Source organism: Bombina bombina, chromosome 7, assembly GCF_027579735.1.
Source record: "Bombina bombina isolate aBomBom1 chromosome 7, aBomBom1.pri, whole genome shotgun sequence".
Taxonomy (NCBI): Eukaryota; Metazoa; Chordata; class Amphibia; order Anura; family Bombinatoridae; genus Bombina; species Bombina bombina.
In genome coordinates, this window is record NC_069505.1 from 90,793,385 (window position 1) to 90,810,869 (window position 17,485).

General features: G+C 39.1%; 2 protein-coding genes across 4 annotated transcripts in view; both read left to right on the plus strand.

Annotated features, from left to right (window-relative positions):
* The window catches only part of LOC128665907 (3-galactosyl-N-acetylglucosaminide 4-alpha-L-fucosyltransferase FUT3-like), a 95,659-nt gene that overhangs the window by 54,348 nt on the left and 23,826 nt on the right, over positions 1-17,485 (plus strand). The window contains exons 2-3 of one of the 2 annotated variants that reach the window (XM_053720156.1): positions 10,714-10,867; positions 14,183-14,298. The exons of the other annotated variant lie outside the window; for it this stretch is intronic. The gene's annotated coding sequence lies outside the window, so the exon portion shown is untranslated. The remainder of the gene's footprint in view (positions 1-10,713; positions 10,868-14,182; positions 14,299-17,485) is intronic. 2 annotated transcript variants of the gene reach the window in all.
* The window catches only part of LOC128665908 (3-galactosyl-N-acetylglucosaminide 4-alpha-L-fucosyltransferase FUT3-like), a 580,229-nt gene that overhangs the window by 54,306 nt on the left and 508,438 nt on the right, over positions 1-17,485 (plus strand). The gene's annotated exons all lie outside the window — the stretch shown is intronic.

Genomic DNA, 17,485 nt, shown 5'->3' on the forward strand with positions numbered 1-17,485 from the left:
TGCCACCATCACACCCCTCAGTGAAGACTCTCTGCTGCATCCGGAAATCGACAAGTCCCAATACGTCATTGCGCATGCGTGCACAGGACTACCGGTCCCCATCTGGGCCAACGTTAAAAAGCAAATGATAAAAGTTAAAAACATTACATAATGCTGTATATTTTGAATTGTATCTAAGCATCAAACACATAGCGTGATATACAAGTATAACGTGGTACAACACAGGAATTAACATAACAGGATGTTGCAATATACAGTTAAGGCTCAATTACCTATATTGGCTTATCATATAGCTGTATAAACCTATAACTGCAACACCATATATATTATATATTCACATTACCCAGTTGACTCTATTCCTATAATCTGTATATACCTACTACCGTACATTATTCTGTATAAACACTAAGGAATAGAAGGACAAGGTATTGAGTACCAAATAACAAGTACCAGATGTTAAGTACATAGATAGATCAGGCAAGAGAGTACGTAATAAAACAAGATCCTGATACTGGAATTACTAAACTAAGCTAACTATGATTCTATTAGCAACAATTTAGATGGAAGTACATTATTACCAGTATTTTAGAGTGGGCACATACACTTCCCGATATTCATGACTACCCTAATGCCGAATATTAAATTTTGCAAAGTTAATCTTAAGCTAATTCAGGCAACATGGACATAAAACTGGATCACAGTTAGACAAGACACCATACCATACCACAGATGATACCACTGAAAAAAATCCTACATTGTATGATTAATGCATGTAGTAAGCTATACAACTGATTTACAAGAAACAGTGGAGATCAAAGTTGGTATTCAAGCGCCTGGGTATAAGAGTGTGTGTGTGTGTGTGTGAATGTAAAGTTGTATGTAGATGAGTTTCACAATGACTCACTTATTTACTTGTTAATGGGCTACACAAGTTATTCTTTTTACATTTTGTGCAGAGTGGAGGGTTTTAATTTCATGTATGTATGCATGTGTGCACATAAAATGTACACATAAACACACATACACAGACATATGTACACACATATAAATATGCACCTTTGAGCCCTTCCCAGTAAAACACCTTGTCATATACCATTTCTTAAATAATTTTTAAAACATTTATTTAATTATATATATATATATATATATATATATATATATATATATATATATATATTATATTACTTTTAATATCCATATATGTGTGTGAAATACTTAATTTTAATATGTTTTATAAGTGTTTATATATACTTTTATTGTAGCCTAACAATTTACTTTAGGTAAACCTGTATTGGACCAACTGTTCTGAACCCGAAGTCACTTATGAATGCTTTACTTTCCAATGTATTCAACATAGAAGAAAATGTTCTTTTTTAAAATACATTTCTATACTATAATCGCGTTTGTAATGCATCTGTTGCCGTCGTAGATTGCGATTGAGCTGGAGCTCCTGAAGCTTCAGGCATCTGTCGCATATGGAACTGACATATACGGTTACCATTCAGAGATAGCAGCACCATACACAGTGCGGTTAATATATTCAAACTAGAGGAAGATATTTTACTACAACTAGGGATGGGTTAAAATTTCATAACATTCGAAATATAAAATTACATTTTAGACATTAATTATTTGGAATTGAATTCTAATTTTGAATATTGGTTTTCCAATTTTAATTAATATTCGGTAGTATTCGTTAGAATATTTTAATTTTATGTATGCTTTATGTTAGCTGTAACATTCGATTTTGAATTATTTTATGTGATTTGAGATTTCGACATTTGATTTCGATTTAAATTTATGAATGTATGAAATACCAATTTTTTAGCTTACAAGCTTTAGTTTACAGGGAATCACTAAATATCAATTATTTAGTTTACAGGGAATCTCACTAAATGCCAAGGGCTCGATCCGATAAAAATCGTCGCCCGCAAAAGCCAGCAACGCCAATATTTGCGCTGGTTTGGTATCACATATACGGCGTAACCTAGAAGTTACGCGCGTATATTTCTGCAGTCGCTCGTAGTTTTTTGGGCCATAGGCAGGTATACCAAACCAGCGCAGTTTGAAATCTTACTCCATTTTCACCTCGCCACAAAAAGCAGCCGTAAGAAGCCTTACGCTGACTATTGGAGCCCCGTAACTCCCTAAACTAGCTACAAAATAAACCTAACACCTAACGCATGCGCAATGTCTATCTACCTGTCAACCGCGATCCCCCGCCGCAATCCCTAATAAAGTATTTAACCCCTAAACCGCCGCTCCCGGACCCCACCGCCATCTACATAAACTAACCCCCTACTGTGAGCCCCTAAAACCGCCACCATCTAACTGATCTATCCCCTAATGTGAACCCCTAAAACCGCCGCAATCTACCTGATCTATCCCCTAATGTGAACCCCTTACACCGCCGCCATCTACCTTATCTATCCCCTAATCTGACCCCTTACACCACCGCCACCTATATAAAAATTATTAACCCCCTAATCTATTCCCCCTATACCACTGCCAGCTATATTAATATTATTAACCCCTAATCTAATCCCCCTAAAATAATTATCTCTATTACCAGCCCTTAAAAGGGCCTTTTGCGGGGCTTTGCCTATAGCCTGCCCTCCCTACACCGCCGCCACCTATATTAATAGTATTAACCCCTAATGTAAGCCCCTTACACCGCCGCCATCTATATTAAAATTATTAACCCCTAAATTAATCTACCTACCCCGCCGCCAGCTATATTATCTATATTTACCCTAAGTATATTATAGTTAATATAGTTATTACATTATATATATTAACTATATTAACCCAAATTATATTAGGGTTAATATAGTTAATATAGTTACTATAGTATTTATATTAACTATATTAACTCTATCTAACCCTAACACCCCTAACTAAATTCTTATTAAATAAATCTAATTCATATTATAAACTAAAATATTCCTATTTAAATCTAAATACTTACCTATAAAATAAACCCTAAGATAGCTACAATATAATTAATAACTACATTGTAGCTATGTTAGGGTTTATATTTATTTTACAGGTAAATTGTTAATTATTTTAACTAGGTATAATAGCTATTAAATAGTTATTAACTATTTAATAACTACCTAGTTAAAATAATTACCCAATTACCTGTAAAATAAATCCTAACCTAAGTTACAAATACACCTACACTATCAATAAATTAAATAAACTACAAATATCTATCTAAAAATACAATTAAATAAACTAAACTAAATTAAAAAAACAAACAAACACTAAATTACAAAAAATAAAAAAAGATTACAAGATTTTTAAGCTAATTACACCTATTCTAAGCCCCCTAATAAAATAATAAAGCCCCCCAAAATAAAAAAAAAATCCCTACCCTATTCTAAATTAAAAAAAGTTCAAAGCTCTTTTACCTTACCAGCCCTTAAAAGGGCCTTTTGCAGGGCATGCCCCAAAGAAAACTGCTCTTTTGCCTGGAAAAAAAACACAATACCACCCCCCAACATTACAACCCACCACCCACATACCCCTAATCTAACCCAAACCCCCCTTAAATAAACTTAACACTACCCCCCTGAAGATCTCCCTACCTTATCTTCACCACACCGGGCCGAACTCCTCATCCGATCCGGGCGATGTCTTTATCCAAGCGGCAAAGAAGAAGTCTTCATCCCGGCGATGTCTTTATCCAAGCGGCAGCAAAGTCTTCTTACATCCGGCATCATCTTCCATCAAGCGGCATCTTCAATCTTCTTTCTTCTCTCCTCCGACGCGGAGCATCCATCCCGGCCGATGACTGAACGACGAATGAGGTACCTTTAAATGACGTCATCCAAGATGGCGTCCGTCGAATTCCGATTGGCTGATAGGATTCTATCAGCCAATCGGAATTAAGGTAGAAAAATCTGATTGGCTGATTGAATCAGCCAATCAGATTCAAGTTCAATCCGATTGGCTGAACCAATCAGCCAATCAGATTGAGCTCGTATTCTATTGCCTGATCGGAACAACCAATAGAATGTGAGCTCAATCCCGTCAGCCGGGATGGATGCTCCGCGTCGGAGGAGCGAAGAAAGAAGATTGAAGATGCCTCTTGATGGAAGATGATGCCGGATGGAAGAAGACTTTGCTGCCGCTTGGATAAAGACATCGCCGGGATGAAGACTTCTTCTTTGCCGCTTGGATAAAGACATTGCCGGGATGAAGACTTCTTCTTTGCCGCTTGGATAAAGACATCGCCTGGATCGGATGAAGAGTTCTGCTCGGCTGGGTGAAGACAAGGTAGGGAGATCTTCAGGGGGGTAGTGTTAGGTTTATTTAAGAGGGGTTTGGGTTAGATTAGGGGTATGTGGGTGGAGGGTTGTAATGTTGGGGGGTGGTATTGTTTTTTTTTCAGGCAAAAGAGCAGTTTTCTTTGGGGCATGCCCCGCAAAAGGCCCTTTTAAGGGCTGGTAAGGTAAAAGAGCTTTGAACTTGTTTAATTTAGAATAGGGTAGGGAATTTTTTTTTATTTTGGGGGGCTTTATTATTTTATTAGGGGGCTTAGAATAGGTGTAATTAGCTTAAAAATCTTGTAATCTTTTTTTTATTTTTTGTAATTTAGTGTTTTGTTTTTTTTGTAATTTAGTTTAGTGTATTTAATTGTATTTTAGTTTAGATATTTGTAGATTATTTAATTTATTGATAGTGTAGGTGTATTTGTAACTTAGGTTAGGATTTATTTTACAGATAAATTGGTAATTATTTTAACTAGGTAGCTATTAAATAGTTATTACCTATTTAATAGCTATTGTACCTAGTTAAAATAAATACCAAGTTACCTGTAAAATAAATATAAACCCTAAAATAGCTACAAAGTAATTATTAATTACATTGTAGCTATCTTAGGGTTTATTTTATAGGTAAGTATTTAGATTTAAATAGGAATATTTTAATTAATAATATTAATATTAGATTTATTTTAATAAGAGTTTAGTTAGGGATGTTAGAGTTAGATAGGGTTATTATACTTAATATATATATTATAATAACAATATTAACTATATTAACCCTAATATAATTAGGGTTAATATATATATAAGAATTATATTAACTATATTAACCCTAATATAATTAGGGTTAATATAGTTAATATAGCTGGCGGCGGTGTAGGGGGATTAAATTAGGGGTTAATACATTTATTATAGGTGGCGGCGGTGTAGGGGGATTTAGATTGTAGGCAAAGCCCCGCCAAAAGCCCTTTTAAGGGCTGGTAAAAGAGCAGTTTTCTTTGGGGCATGCCCCGCAAAAAAGCCCTTTTAAGGGCTGGCAAAAGAGCAGTTTACTTTGGGGTAATGCCACGCAAAAAGCCCTTTTCAAGGCTATTTGTAGGGTTAGACTTAGGTTTAGTGGTAGGGATAGTTTAGTATTTTAGGAGTTAAATAATTTAATATAGCTGGCGGTGGGGTAGGGGGGTTAAATTAGGGGTTAATAATTTTAAAATAGATGGCGGCGGGGTAGGGGCTCACTTTAGGGGGTAGTAAGGTAGATGGCGGCGGGGTAGGGGCTCTCTTTAGGGGGTTATAGATTTAATATAGCTGACAGTGGGGTCCGGGAGCAGCGGTTTAGGGGTTAATAACTTTATTAGGTAGCGGCGGGGTCCGGGAGCGGCGGTTTAGGGGTTAATAACTTTTTTATTGTTAGGATAGTGAGGGGGGATAGCGGATAGAGGGTTAGACGTGTCGGGCTATGTTAGGGAGGCGTGTTAGACGTGTCGGGCTATGTTTAGGAGGCGTGTTAGACAGTGCGACTGATTTCATACTTTAGTCAGGTTTTGTAGGCGCCGGCAGTTTCTAACGTGGCATAAGTCACTGGCGACGCCAGAAATTTGTACTTGCGCAGATTTCTGGACATCGCTGGTTTAGCCGACTTACGCCACTTTAGCAACTGACGGCGCCGTATATTGGATAGCTCGAGATGCGAGCTGAAACTGCGGGCGACGCGGGTTCCCTCGCTTGCACCGCAAACTATGCCGTATATCGGATCGCGCCCCAATTATTTAGTTTACAGGGAATCTCGCTAAATACCAATTATTTACTTTACTGGGAATCTCACTAAATGCCAATTATTTAGTTTACAGGGAATCTCGCTAAATACCAATTATTTAGTTTACTGGGAATCTCACTAAATGCCAATTATTTAGTTTACAGGGAATCTCACTAAATACCAATTCTTTAGTTTAGAGTGAATCTTGCAAAATACCAATTCTTTTGTTTACAGGGAATCTCGCAAAATGCCAATTATTTAGTTTACATTGAATCTCACTAAATACCAATTATTTAGTTTACAGGGAATCTCACTAAATATGAATGATTTAGTTTACAGGGAATGTAACTAAAGGCCAATTATTTGGTTTACAGGGACTCTCACTAAATACCAGTTCTTTAGTTTACTATAAATCTCGCTAAATACCAAAGCTTTAGTTTACAGGGACTCTTAAATACAATTTCCTTAGTTTACAAGGAATCTCGCAAAATACCAATGCTTTAGTTTACAGGGAATCTCGCTAAATACCAATGCTTTAGTTTACAGGGAATCGCACTAAATACCAATGCTTTAGTTTACAGGCATTCTCGCTAAATATCAATTCTTTTAGCTTAAAGGAAATCTTACTAAATACCAATGCTTTAGTTTACAGGGAATCTCACTAAAAAAATATTATTTTGCTTAAAGGGAATCTCACTAAATATAATTTCTTTAGTTTACAGAGAATCTCGCTAAATACCAATGCTTAATCTACAGGGAATCTCGCTAAATACCAATGCTTAATCTACAGGGAATCTCGCTAAATACCAATGGTTTCGCTTAAAGGGAATCTCGCTAAGTACAGATGCGGTAGCAAACGTGTTTACTTTAAACTTCTAATATGCAGACAAGTTAGCACAGTCATGATATTGCTTATGGCGATGTGCGCTAACAATATTCTGCAATTTGTAATCTGAACAAATTTTTAAACATATTTTCCCTGAAGCCATTGATCTTTACTGAAGGGGATGCGTAGAAACAGTTTCTATGTTCCAAATTTCGTGGTCCTATCTGAATATTCAGACCTATTAAAGAAAAGTGTTAATTGGGATTAATAAGGTTTTACATAGTAATGTACTGAGTAACTTTACTGTTTGTATTCACTAAATTCCCTCCGAAACGAAATTGTAAGATTAAAAAACGTCTATGCTCCATCATGGTTAATAGTACTAAAATATTTATGTCTGCACAAAAATCTTGCTTAGCAAAGATAAACTTTAGAATCCAAAAAAGTCAAGAGTGCAGTCTGTAGTTGTATAAATACATAATAATCTTATCTTGAAGAACATTTCTTACATCTATTGGTTTATTTTACAGTATGGGTTGCAAATTATGTTTCATCAAGTTTTTAATTAAATAATTTTAGGACACCCAAAATAAACAAATTTTGGATAAGTGAAAAATATATTTAATATATCATAAAATCCATAACCATCTGTAGCATACAAAAAATGTACATGAAAATGTTTATTGTGCAAATACTGCCTGAATATACTAAACTCTAGCTTTGACTCCCTTTGCATCATTTGGCTCTATGGGTGCTAAGGTATTTTATTCATACTCTGCCTAATCTAATATCTCCATTTTCACATTTGGTATTCTAATTGCTATATTGTGCAGCATACAGCAAATTAAAACTATCTTTGCAACTTTCTCTGGGGCATATTGCAGGACTCCACCAAAATTATCTAAACACTGGAATCTTCTCTTTAAAACTACAAATGTCCACTCTATGGCACATCTATTAGATTTGTGTGCTTCATTATACTGTAATTCTTCTTCAGAAGAAGGATGGTTGACTGGTGTAAACAACAACAAAAAACATGAATAGCCAGAATCTCCTGCATGCAATAAATAGACCATTTGTATTAGCAAAATTATTAAGTTAATACTATACTATACATATTTAAATATTTCTAAGAGACATTTACCTAGAAGAATACCCTCTGGCATTTGTCCCTCCTGAAACTTGTCATAAATAGCCAATTTTTTTTAGATTAAAGGAGTCATGTCTTGATCCTGGAAATCCTGACTGTGTTTAGCTCACATCGTAGGAGCTACTCTTTATCTTTAAAATTTAAGAATTTGATGATGTCTTGTGGGGGAGCCCTAGGAGGGAGTTTAGGCCGCAGTGCTCTGTGTGCTCTTTCCATAGTGGAATCTAGCGAAGAGGGGGTTCATTTTATTATGCAGAAAAAAACTTGTAGGTACCCCTCGATCACTGGAGGATGAACTGATTCTGATACTCCTCTGATGCGTAGGTTGTTCCTACGGCAATGATTATTAAGGTCCTCAATCTTGTTGGTGAGAAGTTGTAGCTGTTCACTATGTGACTGTATCTCTGTAGTGCTTTGGTGCATGTTAGTACATGAGGTTTCCAATAGTTCCTCCGCCTGTAGCACTCGGGTGTCCAATGTACTGAGGTCTTTTCGTAGATCGCCAAAGAGGGTGTGCATTTCTTGCATGACATTTTTTACATCATCCCTAGATCATAAGTGTTGTAAGTCATCTTTGGTAATACAGTGTGGCATTGGTGAGTCTGGTTGGTGAACTTGAGCAGTTATGTTCTGCTGACCATTAGTTCTATTTTCTCTAAGAGGGTCTTGTAGACTGTCAGCTTGCTTTAGGTATTGATTGATTAGTCGTGAGGAAGAGTTATTGATAGCTTTGGCTTGCTTTTTGTTAGGTATTACCCTTTGCATTTGTTTGTGGAGCGTAGAGGTCAGAGTTGTATCTAGAAGTCAGCTACTATTTCTTGCAGGGCTGACTTCTAGCAGGAGTAGGTACAATTTGAAAGTGTCTATATTATTCAGAGGGGATGTTAAGAGTCAGTTTGGAATGCTGTTACTGGGGTAGATTATATAAAAGTGTTCTTAAGCTTTCTGGAGGAGGGGTATAGCAGAATGAGAGACTTAGTGACAGTCACCCCTGCTTGTTTTGAGTCCTGAAGTTATATCTATGCCCTGTTGATCCAGTTTGCCAGGTATCATGTGTTCCTGTCACGCAGTAATAAGATGTTAATCAGTAGGATAAACTGGCTATAAAGGGCTATCCCAGTCTAGCAAGGCAGCGGCTGAGCTGTGTGAAGCACTCTGTGTTACTTGGGCTTAGGTAGAAATGATTGCCCTATTGTAGATCTCAGGCACCTCAGATCTCAAGAGGAGTCAGAACTGGGGGTGTATGTGGAGAGTGGGACTGCTCAGTGGCCTAGCTGTATATAGAATGAGTGGCCTATTTATACTACCTCTTATGGGCCCTTAAGATAATCTGTTAGCAATTGTTAGCCAGTTTTAGAGTAGATGATGGAGTTTGCTTTCTGGAACTGCAGATTTGCAGATTAGCGTTCAAAGGTGCCATGTCTCACCTTATTTGCGCTGTCCTGTAGGTCGTGGGCCCCATGTAAGATGTGCGGCCTCCTGAGCTGTCGGTGCCGATTCACGGTTTTGAGTCACGGGATTGCGATTGTGGTGCGGGCGGTCAGCCTTGGTGCCAGAGAGCGTTTTTAGGTTGGTTGTTCTGCTGGAGCGACGTTGTCTGCTGTGATCTTCTGCTTGATTAGGCTGGTTGTGCAGTGCTACATTGCCTCTGTAATGTAGGCCCATTAGCATGGTTATAACTGCTCCTAATCGCTGCACTGGATTGCTCGTGGGTTAGTTTAATTGCGGCAGCATATCTATGGCAAGAGGCTGCTTAATATGTACAGACCCTACTTTGGAGGGGTTGTGGAGTGGAATATGCCAGGTTAATCAGCTTGTACTGACATGGGGGTAAGGAGCTTCTCTAAAACACGGCCATCTGCCAGCGTGGCCAAGCTCAACCCCCAGAGATATAGGAGTTTTTGTTAAAGATTTTTGCTATATACCTTCTATGTTTATAAATGCACAGTAGCAAGTGGTAACAGGTCATACCTGTTTCTCAAAAGTGTTAAAAGTCAAAGATGTATCTCTGATTGTGCTCAAGGGCAACACTTTAAGGGACAGTCTACTCCAGAATTGTAATTGTTTAAAAAAAATAGATCATCCCTTTGTCGCACATTCCCCAGTTTCACATAACCAACACTGTTATATTAATCCACTTTTTACCTCTGTTATTACCTTGTATCTAAGCCTCTGCAGAATTCCCCCTTATTTCAGTTCTTTTGACAGACTTGAATTTTAGCCAATCAGTGCTAACTCCTAGGTAATTTCACGAGAGTGAGCACAATGATATCTATATGGCACACATGAACTAGCATTGTCTAGCTATACAAAACTGTTAAAATGCAATGAGATAAGAGCCGGAGTTCAAGGGCTTAGAAATTAACACATGAGCCTATCTAGATTTAGCTTTCAACAAAGAATACCAAGAGAACAAAGCATATTTGATGATAAAAGTAAACTGAAAAGTTGTTTAAAATTGCATGCCCTATCTGCATCATGAAAGTTTAATTTTGACTAGGCTGTCCCTTCAACCAACAACTTATAAAGGCGCAGTGGGAGAGCTGCTACTTTTTCCTATTGAAAGTATAAGGCACACTGTAAAAGAATCAAATGCAATAAAATGCTTTGGTTAAAAGAATATCTAATCCAAAATGTCATGATTTAGATAGAGCAAGCAATTTTAAACAACTTTAAAATGTACTTCTAGTAATAATTTTTATTCTTTCTCTAGGAATCTTTTGTTGAAAAGCCGGGACGTAAAGCTTAAGAGCCTACCCATTTCTGGAGCACTATATGGCATCAGTTTTTCAAGAATATTATTCATTTGCAAAAGCAATAGATGACAGCACTAGCCCTGCCATGTATTCCTCCAGATGCCTACCTAGGTATCTCTCCAACACAGAATATGATGGGAATGTAGCAAATTTGATATTAGAAATAAATTAGAAACATTTTTTTAAATGGTCTGCTCTGTCTGAATCACAAAATAAACTGTTTGACTTTCATAACTCTTTAAACATTTAACTGACAAGTTGTAAAACCTGATCATGTGTCATTGGCTGGGTGTTGCTGAGCTCTAAAAACCACACAGCACATTACTGGTTGCTTTCCTCTTGTAATCTAGGCCAATATTTGTATCACGACCTGTTTGTTTCTAACGCTTTCAATCTTCTAGCAATTACTGAAACCTGGCTTTCTTCCTCTGACACTGCTTCTATTGCTGCTCTAACGCACGGTGGTTTCTACTTTAGCCTCACACCTAGGCCAGGTGAGAGACATGGTGGCAGTGTTGGAATATTACTGTCCCCCTCCTGCTCCTATCAGCACCTCCATCCTCATCCATCTCTCTCCTTCTCCTCATTTGAAGTCCACTGCATCCGCGTTTTCTCCCCCCTCTCCCTCAAGGTGGCAGTTATCTATCGCTCCCCTGGACCAAGCTCCCAATTTCTCGACAACTTTGCTGCCTGGTTTTCTCACTTTCTCTCTACAAATACACCTGCTCTAATCCTAGAGGACTTCAACATCCCCATTGATAACCCATCTACTCCTGCTGCCTCTAAACTTCCCTCACTCACAAACTCCTTTAGTCTCTCACAACCCACCCTATTCTCTACTCACTGTGACGAACACTCTCTTGATCTGGTATTCTCCTACCTCTGCTCCCCTTCTTATGTCACCTGTCGCCCATTTCCCATCTCAGACCACCATCTGCTCACCTATAATCTCAGTGTACAGGCTAAACCTATTCCTACCCCCCCACCTCCGCACCTGTAGAAATCTGCACACTCTGGATCCTCTCCAACTTTCTAACCTTATTCAAAAATGCCTTCCCCACACTTCTACGATATCCTGCTCTGACCTTGCTACAAGCCACTATAACAATACTCTCTCCTCTGCACTCGACACCCTTGCTCCTCCACAAATATGCAAACCCCCAAGTCGTCAGCTCCAGCCCTGGCACTCTCAGCAAACATGCTATCTACAAAAATGCTCCTGTGCTGCTGAACGTGCCTGGAGAAAATCCCGCTCTGAACCCGATTTCCTACACTATAAGTTCATTCTTTATTCTTACTCCTCTGCCCTTCACTTAGCCAAGCAAAACTACTTCTCTTCTATCATATCTTCTCACTCCTCAAATTCTAAACATCTCTTCTCCACTTTCAAAACTCTCCTCTATCCACCTGCACCACCCCCCTCATCTGACTTTAGTGCTCAAGACTTGGCAGACTACTTTTTCAACAAAACACTTACCATCAGAAGTAACATCCCACCACAAGACTGCAACCTTTCATCTCCGCCCCCGGTCACCCCCTCCAACACTCTCAGTACCTTCCCCCCAACCACTGAAAATGAAGTGAGTTCCCTAATATCTTCCTCACACCTCATTACCTGCCCCCTTGACCCTATCCCTCACATCTAATACCTTCTCTGTCCTCTACCCTCACCCCAGCTCTTACTCACATATTCAACCGATCCCTTACTACTGGTTAATTTCCATCATCCTTCAAGCATGCAAAGGTCACCCCATCCTCAAAAAACCCTCCCTTGACCCCAATTCTCCTGCAAACTACCACCCCATATCACTACTTCCGCTAGCTTCTAAAGTCCTGGAAAAACTAGTTTTCAATCGCCTAACACACTTCCTATCCTCCAACTCATTGCTAGACCCCCTGCAATCTGGCTTCCGTGCACAACACTCAACTGAGACTGCCCTCACCAAGGTTACTAATGATCTTCTTTCTGCTAAAAACAATGGCCACTATTCTATACTTATCTTACTTGACCTGTCTGCTGCCTTTGACACTGTTGACCATCCCCTCCTCCTACAGACTCTCAGCTCCCTTGGGCTCTGTGACATTGCCCTCTCCTGGATCCACTCATCTCTCTAATAGGTCCTTTTCTGTCTCATTTGCTGGTGACTCATCCTCTCCATTGCCTCTGTCTGTTGGAGTACCTCAAGGCTCTGTTCTACGCCCTCTACTTTTCTCTATTTATACTTACTCACTGGGTAAACTTATCAGTAGCTATGTCTTCAACTATCACCTCTATGCTGATGATACTCAGATCTACCTATCCACCCCTGCACTCTCTCCTTCTGTCCTTTCCCACATCAGCGACTGCTTATCTGGCATTTCTTCCTGGATGGCCTCTCACCACCTAAAAATTAACATGTCCAAGACTGAGCTTCTTCTAATCCCCCCAACTAATTCTACTCCAGTTTCTAACTTTACTATCACTGTCTGTGACACCACTATCTCCCCATCACCCCAAGTCCACTGCCTAGGAATTACACTCGACTCCAATCTGTCCTTCATACCCCACATCCAATTGCTCTCTTCATCCTGTCGCAACCACCTATGCGATATATCCAAAATTTGTCCTTTTCTGAATGCTGAAACTACTAAACAGCTAATCCAATCCCTAGTTAATTCCCGGCTTGACTAATGTAACAACCTACTAACTGGCCTTCCTCTCTCTCGCCTCTCCCCCTTCAATCCATCCTAAATGCCTCTGCTAGGCTAATCCACCTTTCCCGACACTCTGTATCCGCCGCACCCCTCTGTGAGTCCCTTCACTGGCTCCCCATTCACAGCAGAATTAAATTCAAAATTCTCACTCTGACCTACATAGCCCTTACCAATGCAGCCCCTCCATACCTGTCCTCACTCATCAACAAATATACTCCAGCCCGTCCCCTAAGATCCAACAATGATCTATTCCTTGCCTCTTCTACCATCACCTCCTCTCCTGCTAGACTACAGGACTTCTCTTGTGCGGCACCAACCCTCTGGAACGCACTTCCTCGAGCTGTCAGACTTTCCCCCAACCCCTCCTCCTTTAAATGCTCCCTAAAGACCTTCTTGTTAAGGGAAGCCTATCACCAAATCAGTAACAAATTAATTCCACTTGCCTAATAGTTGCCCTCATCTAACTTCGCACTAACATCATTCCCACCTTTGCAGTCCCCACCTCCTGTTTCTCACCCTCCTACCCATTTAGATTGTAAGTTCCCACAGGAACAGGGCTCCCAATTCCCCCTGTATTTGTTTGTTAAATTTTGTCTGGTGTCTCATATTGTATTGCCCTTTTATCTTTGTTACTTATGAACAGTGCTGCGGAATCTGTTGGCGCTTTATAAATAAAGAATAATAATAATAATAATAATCATGATGGTAACTTAATTTGTATCTACCCGCTAGGTCAGAAATTACATTCTAAAAAAAAAAGTAAAAGCAGAACTGCACATCTTGACCGTCCTGCTGCAGGAGTTTATCTACTGGGTGGTGAGGAAGTGAGGGAGCCTGTGAATTAATAAGTAAGAGTGTATTTCCTTACTTTACTTGCTTCTCAACTTTCTTGCTTTGTAATTGATTGTAGATTATAACTTTGTCCATACACAGATTCAGGCAGAGTTAGAAATTATACCAGATCCAGAACTTAATCTCAGATGACTATCTGTTGCCCCTTGAAAGTCTATCACCTTAAGCCCAGATTTAGTTGGCTTTTCCATAAATACACCCCCAATGCCCATGGGAAAATAGTAATTTAACTATGGCAAATTCCTCCATGGTTATGGCCTTTTCATTTGTTATTTAAGAAGCTTTTTTAACCTTCAAACAAGCTTAATATCTTAAGTAATTCTGTTGAGCACAGCTGGTAAACTAACTACCCGCAAGTGAACAGGGGAGGCAGTAGGTTTGGGACCATACATCAAACTACATGGCCCTGCTGCTCCTGTCAGACCCCACATCCTTCAACTTGTCAAGTTATATGACGATATCAGATAAAAATCATGGTCCTGACTCTCCTGCAAAATATACTCCAGCATTAGATCCAATGGGGCCGATTTAACAAGCCCCTGTTCCCTTTGTTCCCGCAGAGCCTTCTGGCTCGCCAGAAACAGGAATTAAGAAGCAGAGGTCTTAAGACCACTGCTCCTTAACTAATCCGCTGCCTCTGAGGATGCGGAAATCAATATGCCCGATCCTATACATTCGGGTTGATTGACACCCCTTGCTAGCGGACGAATCAGCAGGGGGCAGCATTGCGCAAGCAGTTCACTACAACTGTGTGTGCACTGTTAAATGCCAAAAGTGTATCATGTCCGCCAGACCTTGTTAAATCGATCCCCATGAGTTGAGTTTCTAAATTTTTAGATTTATTACGCTGGACAGACCTTTGAAATTCCAGATGTGGTGTCATAAAACCAGAGAATTTATCCCTAGAGTATTCAAGTAGTTGATTCTTAAATTTACAAACATATTTTAAAATATAGACTAGCCTTTGGCCTAGTCTTTGTCTAAGAAGGACACTCCCATGTAGCCTTTGATTGGTGTATGGTATGGTAAATTAAGTATACAATGGGAGCCAACAGTTACTATACACTGTTTTTTATCTTCCTCACCTCCTGGAAGCAACTGATGAGAGAGAGAGAGAGAGAGAGAGAGAGAGAGAGAGAGAGAGAGAGAGAGAGAGAGAGAGAGAGAGAGAGAGAGAGAGAAAGAGAGAGAGGACCGGAGGACTAAACTGGCTGAGTATATTAGCATTCTTGTGCATTTCCCTTGGGATAGATTCTCTGGTTCACTATGTTTAGTTAATATTTCTTAGTCTGGGTTTGTTTAAGATAAAGTTGCCCTGTATAATTTGGACTGGATGTAGTAGCTTTTGGTATTTCTTGAGACTTGTTTTATACTTTTGTAGCTTGTAGGTAATTGCTAATTTTCATACCTATATTATTTGTCTTCCAATAAAATAATTTTAAAAGTGGACAACCCTTTTGGTTTAATATTCTGGTACTAATTACCACCACACAAGACATTCCAGTTAAAGGGATATTAAACACAACATTTATCTTTCATGATTCAGATAGAGAAAACAATTTTTAAAAGTTTTCCAATTTACTTCTATTATCAAAGGTTCTTCATTGTCATGTTATTCTTTGTTAAATAGATATCCAGATAGGCATCATGCCGGAAACCCGGGGAAACATGTCAGGGAGAGGGAAGTGAGCTACTGGGAGCTCAGTACTTTGATTTTTAACGGACACTTGTTAGCAGATATTGGGGTAAATCGTGGTGCTCTAGTCTGAGCAAACTTTTAATATTTACTGGGGTATTGTTTGTCTCCTAGCTTAGACCGTAAAAGCAAATCACAAACAGTAGAAACTTATGTACACAGCATGAGAGTTAAAGCCAATGGCCCCTAGTTATCAAGCCGTCAACCTCAAATACGCTGGAATTCCGCAGCGTATTTGTGGCGAGGCTGATTCGCCTTAGTTATCAAGCCCTAGACATCGGCAAAAGTAGAATTTTGTGACGTAAGCTTCGATCCGCTGGACTCAGTCTGACACAGATCAATTCTTACGTCACTCCAGATGTTCCGCACACAAGTTTGGCACAATCTAACTACTTTTGCTAGTTATCAAAAAACTAGCAGGTACGCTCGGCACTTTTCCGGCCCAGCGTATCTGGTTTTCAAACCGCCGCCCTGGAAGCGGCGGATCCCATAGGAATCAATGGGAGTCTGACCATAGCGAAAGTTCATGTTCACTGCTGCCAGATATCCCATTGATTCCTATGGGAGCTGTCTACACCTAACACCCTAACATGTACTCCGAGTCTAAACACCCCTAATCTGCCCCCCCTACACCGCCGCAACTAAATAAATGTATTACCCCCTATACCGGCACCCCCGGAGCCCCCCACAACTAAATAAAGTTATTAACCCCTAAACCGCCGCTCCCGGACAACGCCGCCACCTACATTATACCTAGTAACCCCTATCCTGCCCCCCCTATACCGCCACCACCTATAATAAAGTTATTAACACCTATCCTGCGGATCCCGGACCTCACCACACCAAAATAAATAGTTTAACCCCTAAACCAACGCTCCCGGACCCCGCTGCAACCTATATTAAACTTATTAACCCCTAATCTACCCCCCCTACACCGTCGCCACCTATAATAAATTTATTAAACCCTATCCTGCCCCCCCTACACCGTCACCACCTATAATAAATGTATTAACCCCTATCCTGTCCCCCCTACACCGCCGTCACTATAATAAAATTATTAACCCCTAAACCTAAGTCACTAAACCTAAACACTAACCCTAAACCCCCCTAACTTAAATATTAATTAAATAAATCTAAATAATATTTCTCTTATTAACTAAATAATCCTATTTAAAACTAAATACTTACCTTTAAAATAAACCCTAATATAGCTACAATATAAATAATAATTATATTGTAGCTATCTAAGGATTTATTTTTATTTTACAGGCAAATTTCAATTTATTTTAACTAGGTACAATAGCTATTAAATAGTTATTAACTATTTAATAGCTATCTAGTTAAAATAAAGAGAAATTTACCTGTAAAATAAAAACTAACCTAAGTTACAATTACACCTAACACTACACTATACTTAAATAAATTATTCCTATTTAAAACTAAATACTTACCTGTAAAATAAACCCTAAGATAGCTACTATGTAATT